Below are 7,455 nucleotides of genomic sequence, written 5' to 3'. Positions count from 1 at the left end.
CATTGTTTGCATTCCCTGTACCTTAGTGTTTGATTGCTCGGCCACCCCCATTCATTACCTCAGGCAAGAGGAGTGACCATAGCTAAAGCACGTCAGGAATGTTTTATTTAGGACATGTCGTAAACTACAGTACCTTATGCCAGTTTCTTAAATAGGCTACAAACACCCCTGTATTTCATAAATATCAATGCAACTTTGCGTAACATGTGAAGTTATTGAGTGGCAGTACTTAATGCCCAATGTTGATATTTGAAGCAAACTGATTGGTACCTGATTTTCAGTTTTACATTCTGTTATGAACCAATGGCACACCACATAGTTATGGAGGGTAACTGATTTAATTAAGAGTTGACCCTTATTAAACACAGCTGAGATGCCCCTTATTAAACACAGCTTGCCCTTAGTCTTTTACATGGCATTATATTAGCAGTGTTACTTATTTTTTCTGGTGTTACTTATTTGTACTAATATTTTCACTAATAATTGCACTAATATGCTCCTAGGCAATTGGAAAAGGAATTCCAACTGCACATTTATTCCTTAATTGCATCCATTTCTACAATATAGTAGGACTAGGCTCACTTCCTCTAAATGTTCTATTTTTGTTTCCAGGAATAGAAAGCAGTTGCTCTGATTTTTGTACATATTAACCAGGGTTGTAGTGGCATTCTAGGGTACTGGGAAATCCCTGATGGGCTTGGCCTTGTTGAGCCCTTCTCCATTTCTGGAACAACTAATGTATGAGAGCTACCCAATGCTGGACTGGCCCGCCAGGATACCTGGAAAACCAATGGACAAGGTGTCAGTGGGCCTACCTGCTTTTAAACTTTTGGCCTATTTATATACAGTATAGGAACACAGAGGCTAAATAGATGGAAAAATAGAGTATAATATGTAAAGAAATAGATTAGGAGAATAAAGAAACTGAGCGAGAAAATAGGTTTAAGAGTTAAGGTTTGCTGGTGGCCACAGTCCAACAGTGGAGTTATCTTCTAACATATGAATGTGACTATAATAAGGGAGAAGAAATAGGCAGTGCTTACTGAAGTAGAAATGTGGTCTAGACCAACAGTTCTAGAACCATTTGTTTTGTTAAAGCAGTTGTTCACCTTAACATTAACTTTAGTATTTTATAGAATGGCCAGTACTAAACAAGTTTTCATTTTGTCTTCATGATTTATTTTTTATAGTTTTTGAATTATTTGCCTTCTTCTTCTGACTCTGACCCCAGCAGCAAAAAAACTATTGCTCTGTTAGGCTACAATTTTATTTATTGTATTTTTTATTACTTATCTTTCTATACAATTCTTATTCTAGTCTCTCATTCAAACCACTCCCTGGTTGCCAGGGTAATTTGGACCCTAGCAACCAGATAACTGCTGAAATTCCAAACCTGAGAGATGCTGAATAAAAAGTGAAATAATTAAAAAAACACAAATAATAAAAATGAAGACCAGTTGTAGTTTGTCTCAAAGTATTGCTTTCTGTATCATACTAAAAGTTAACTCAAGGGTGAATAACCCCTGTAACACAAAGTAAAGCGAAAAGGAATGGGGGGGCTTCGCATTTCTGGTATAGATGATAGGTGTGAATGTGTACTGGTGCACCCTGGCCAAATGTCCCTTTTGCCCATTTATTAAAATGGCCCTGTAGAAAAGTTTGGCCTGTTTAGTGCACACGGTCTGTCTGTGTTATCTTCTGTGGACTTTCCATTTTCCAAATGCATTGCTCTATGCTCTCACAAAGTTGATACTAGCTAATAGGGCAAAATGTATCAAACCAGATACAGAGGAAAACAAAGCATTGCCTATTTTAGTAACCATGACAAGTAGCTGCTACTAGTAGCTCCGTGTGTCTTCACCCTTATTTGTGAACCTGTTTTTGTGGAAGCTGTCACAGTAGTTGCTGTTATACCTCAATGCTTGAAATAGGTCCCATAGACTTTACTGAACTGGCAATCTCTAGTCTAGTGGTAAATTATTTTGAAAACCTACTTTGTTATATTAAGCAATAAAATGTGAACAGTGAATTTCTCATACATGGGAATATCAGTGTTTTTGTCATCATGAACAAAATGTTTTAGGGCTGACTAACAATTTATATAAGGTCTCTGGTGGTGATTTACAAAGTGCTATCGTAGTTGTAATAATGCAAGATGGACAGTGGTTGGTGCTATTTATTAAAGTAACAATATAATCGAATAGTCCATATATTAATCAGTAACTCAGTCTATAAAGCGCATTCAGATTCAGTGCAAGTACACATCCTTAAAGGCAAAACAAATGGTGCACTGTGGAAAAATTCATGTAATCTTTATTATTTCAATTTAAAAACATAGCACTTCTCATGGAAAAGGGAAGAAAAATTATACGCTTTACACGTTTTGTAGCCAAGTGTCGTAACTATAGAGGTAGCAGATCCTGCAGGGGGGAAGCAGGGAAATAGGGGGGGCGGACCACAAGGTCTGCCTCCTTTATGGTGGTAAAAAACTCCCTCCTCCCCTCTCCTAATTATAAGTAGAGAGGGAAGACACATGCAGGTGGAAAACGCTGGAGGGGGGGCAGGAATCAGGCCGGCTGCGGGGCCGGGAGTGGGCAGTCATGGGGCTTGGTAGGGATCTCTGTGCACCCCCTAAAAAAAATTTTCAGGGAGGGGCTCTTTCAAAAAATGGTTTTCAATGTAGGATTTATAAACTACGAATTTTAAACTGATCTATTTTGTAAAAAAACAATTTCCCTTGACAGAATACATTTAATTACATTACATGTTTTAGAACTGCCCAGCCCCTTTCATATTATTTAGAGCTGAAAAGAGACAGTACAGACAAGGTGTAAAGGAGCTCACAAAGATTCTGGAAATATATATTGCCCACACAGGTCAATTGCCATTCTGACTCTGATCTTTGTATTGTTCATAAATAGACAAGTCCAAAATGAAAGCAGTAGGCCGTCATATTATGATTATAGAGAGAGGATCTTTAACAAGATTCTCCTTAACAGATAAAACATTCAAATGCAGAGCACTTTGTAACCATAACAACAAAAACAGAAAATGAATATTTATTCAGAATTTACAATATAATGCAACTGTGAATACTTAACCTGTATACTGCATAGACACAAATGTATACTCAAATACATACATTCTGTATAAACGATTTGTTTTAAACAAAGCAAGTGATATTGTTTAGCAATTATTTTGGGCAGGGCCTTCTTTACCTCTTGTATTGGTTATAGGTTGTATAGTATGTTTTCTTGTATTTATATACCCATTAATTTTACACCACTATGGAATACACTATGTCGGCATTTTATACATACATAATAATGAAAATAATAAATGGTACATCAAGCAGGTCAAACTGTATGATGGCGAAGCAAAGGAAACAATATTATAAGTCAGAAGTAAAAACAATATATATATATATCAATATTTATATTTTTTAATATTTTGGGTTGGCGCTATATATTAGCAGAGGGTGGTATGTATAACATTGCTATCCATATTCAGATAGAGAGGAAAGTATTAGGGGTCATTTACGACTGCAAGTGCAGTTGCAGTCCCGCAAACTTTTATGCTGTCAGTTGCACGTAAAACCACTTTCATTATAAATACTTGCATCTATATGCATTTCTTTGCACTCTTACTAACCTTTGTTCTGAATCGAGCACAACTGTGCTTATTGACGCAGGGGAGCCCTGGAGCTATTGCTACCTCCTGATCTGGTGGTAGCTCCAGGGTTAAATACAAATAGGGCACTAGGATGTAGGTAAGCTCTCGCCAAATTTCAGATGGGGCTCATGTGCACCAGCCCCAGATCCTCAGCGTAGAGAAGCAGAAAACCATCAACAAAAATAGATTAATAGGCACTACAAGAATCCTCAAGGCCAGTGATGTAAAAAAGTATAAAAATATATCTTTATTTTTGTCAACAACATTTCAGAAACCTTACGGATTTTGTGCCACGGTGTACTCAATCATAGGCTCCAGGGTTCCTTTCGCGAGTAGCAGCAATAGACACAGCATACTTTTGTATAAAGAAATGGGCACCACTCACACTGAACATCAGAAATGATGCCAGACGACTTCCACGTGATTGCGTTTAATTTGCAACAAAATGTGCAAGCAGTTCCTTTATTTTTGGTAAATTGGACATTATTGACAGTGTAACTACATCTTTTGCAACATTTAACATGCCCTGTCACCATCCCACATTCCCCCATTTTCTTACAGGTCCTCCTTAGATTCAGTGCTTGTATGTGCAGTAAGCATTCAATGTCTTTAGCAGGAGCATATGCACATGTGTAGGTAGCAGTCAGCTGCTTCAGATGAGCATTTGTTTATTTGCAGTGACATCACTTCTGGTTAGGTGCAAAACATTTTCTGCAATTCCTCCTGGTGCCTTCTTCCCCAGGCTGACCTCTTTGCACATATTTTTCCCATGAATGACTTTTGTTACAATGTACATTCCATCATATAATTATTCCCTGCCCACAATTACCTACACACATTATGTCATTAAGGAAAGTAACATAACAGTGCAATGCATTGTGGGTTATGTAGTTCCTGCATGCTGTCTGTAACCTGTGAAGAAGTTGTTATAATTTCCAACATCAATGTTTTAGTTCCTCCTCCCCTGTCATGATTTCAAACGATGCTGAAAGAGAAGAACTGTTTTGCAGCTGGATTTCAGCATATAAAAATAGTATTTACTCATACTTTTTAAAAGAACAGATAACACAGTGATAGGTGTATTAGGGGTTTCTATGTTGTTTAACTTTAAGAAGGGGCTGGATGGATTCTTAGCAAGTGAGGGAATACAGGGTTATGGGAGATAGCTCTCAGTACAAGTGAGGGAATACAGGGGTAGGGGAGATAGCTCTCAGTACAAGTGAGGGAATACAGGGGTAGGGGATATAGCTCTTAGTACAAGTGAGGGAATACAGGGGTATGGGAGATAGCTCTTAGTACAAGTGAGGGAATACAGGGTTATGGGAGATAGCTCTCAGTACAAGTGAGGGAATACAGGGGTAGGGGAGATAGCTCTCAGTACAAGTGAGGGAATACAGGGGTAGGGGAGATAGCTCTTAGTACAAGTGAGGGAATACAGGGGTATGGGAGATAGCTCTTAGTACAAGTGAGGGAATACAGGGTTATGGGAGATAGCTCTCAGTACAAGTGAGGGAATACAGGGGTAGGGGAGATAGCTCTCAGTACAAGTGAGGGAATACAGGGGTAGGGGGAATAGCTCTTAGTACAAGTGAGGGAATACAGGGGTAGGGGGGATAGCTCTTAGTACAAGTGAGGGAATACAGGGGTATGGGAGATAGCTCTCAGTACAAGTGAGGGAATACAGGGTTATGGGAGATAGCTCTCAGTACAAGTGAGGGAATACAGGGGTATGGGAGATAGCTCTCAGTACAAGTGAGGGAATACAGGGGTAGGGGAGATAGCTCTCAGTACAAGTGAGGGAATACAGGGGTAGGGGAGATAGCTCTCAGTACAAGTGAGGGAATACAGGGTTATGGGAGATAGCTCTCAGTACAAGTGAGGGAATACAGGGGTATGGGAGATAGCTCTCAGTACAAGTGAGGGAATACAGGGTTATGGGAGATAGCTCTCAGTACAAGTGAGGGAATACAGGGTTATGGGAGATAGCTCTTAGTACTAGTTGATCCAGGGACTGGTCCGATTGCCATCTTGGAGTCAGGAAGGAATTTTTTCCCCTCTGCGGCAAATTAGAGAGGCTTCAGATCGGGTTTTTTGCCTTCCTCTGGATCAACTAGTAGTTAGGCAGGTTATATATAGGCATTATGGTTGAACTTGATGGACGTATGTCTTTTTTCAACCCAACTTACTATGTTACTATGTTACTATGTTTGGGGATCTATAAGAAATATTGGTTCGGAAGCCAGCATTGCCCTTTAAGGTTTTTGGACTACGTTTGTGAATTGATCTACAGATACTGATACCAATAGGACTAAGTGCAAAGCTTTAAAAAGTAAATGGCACAACTTGCTATTTTTTACAAGATGCAGTGTTCTTCCCAGAATTTCAGTGTCATTACACAGACCCACAATGTAATATTTTGCAGGCACAGACAACTGCCAACTGTGTTAGAAAACAGGAGGAAGGCCTGAGGCCTTTTTTACAGAAAATGTGGGAGCATTGCACAAAGGACATCTAGTACATCTAGGTCTAGTAAATACCTAAAATGCTGTGTGCTGTGCATTACACTTCAGTTACAATTAATAGGTAGATCAACAGTATTGTTGCTTTGTGCAAGATAGACTAGGTGCAAACTCCTTTTGTATGGCATTTTATTTTTCCCACACAGCATTGTACCTGCAGTTAGTAAAAGAATCTCACTATAATTAAAAATACCCTTTTTAATATTCCAGTATTGTCGAATAATATTCCAATATTGTCACTTACAGTATGTGTTCTAGAGCGGATGGACCATACTGTATATTTATTTTGCAGCTGGTCTTGTGTGTAATTGGTGCTCTTTGCAGCTTGCAGGAGAACGCATATAGCAGCACATTATCCCCCCCAAAAAGTAGCATACAGTTGACTGCTTATCGGCTTCTCTATTTGTTTACAAATTCACAAAAGGAGCAGGCCATTAGCAGGTTCCCTATCCTAGGCCTTCTTTAAATCCTTTCCACTTTCCCTTAAAATTGTCCAGGTTTGTATTACTTTCAGCTCTGTTTAAAAACGACAGTTATCTTTTTTCTAGCTAGTATTGCTCCATACTGTTGCTTCAAGGCTTTAATCTCCCACATCTTGTTATTTTTCCTATTACCACATTATTCTCTTATTTTGTCTTAGTGTAGAAAATCCTTCCTCTTTTTAAAACACTGTATAACTGCACGTCCTCATATTCCATTGTATGGACTTCTGCAATACTATGTTTCCTAACACCTCACCCAATTCCTATTTTCTCCTTCCTCCCCTTTCAAATTTAAATAGTCATTTATTGAACGCTTATATGTTTGCTAGAACTAAAGCTTAACCAAAAAACTAAATCTTATATTGAGAAGTAGGGCAGAAATGTTAAACATTATGCTTTGGGGTTCTGTATCAGCCTATTGCAACCACAGCCCTTAAGCAAAGAAAATCCAAAGATTCCTCCAGTAGATCGAAACAAGAGGCCCTCTGCACTTATCAATATATATCAGACATTAAAGGACAAGTCAACCTAAAATATAATTTTTTGCCTAATAAAAGAAAACATAATTCTAAGCAACATTGCAATACATTCATTATAAATTTGCAATGGTTTTTGACCTATTTGTATATATACAGACCTACTGTATATTGCAGGAGGAGCTTTGCAACATTGTTTAAAAAGTAACAACCAGGGATTCGGTAAATGCTGGTTTCAAAAGCAATTACAGTACATTTACAAACAACTTTTAAAGCAATAACAAATCTTACATTCTGTGCTTTAAG

The sequence above is a fragment of the Xenopus tropicalis genome, chromosome 2 (assembly GCF_000004195.4).
Source record: "Xenopus tropicalis strain Nigerian chromosome 2, UCB_Xtro_10.0, whole genome shotgun sequence".
Lineage (NCBI taxonomy): Eukaryota > Metazoa > Chordata > Amphibia > Anura > Pipidae > Xenopus > Xenopus tropicalis.
This window is presented reverse-complemented; position numbering follows the sequence as displayed.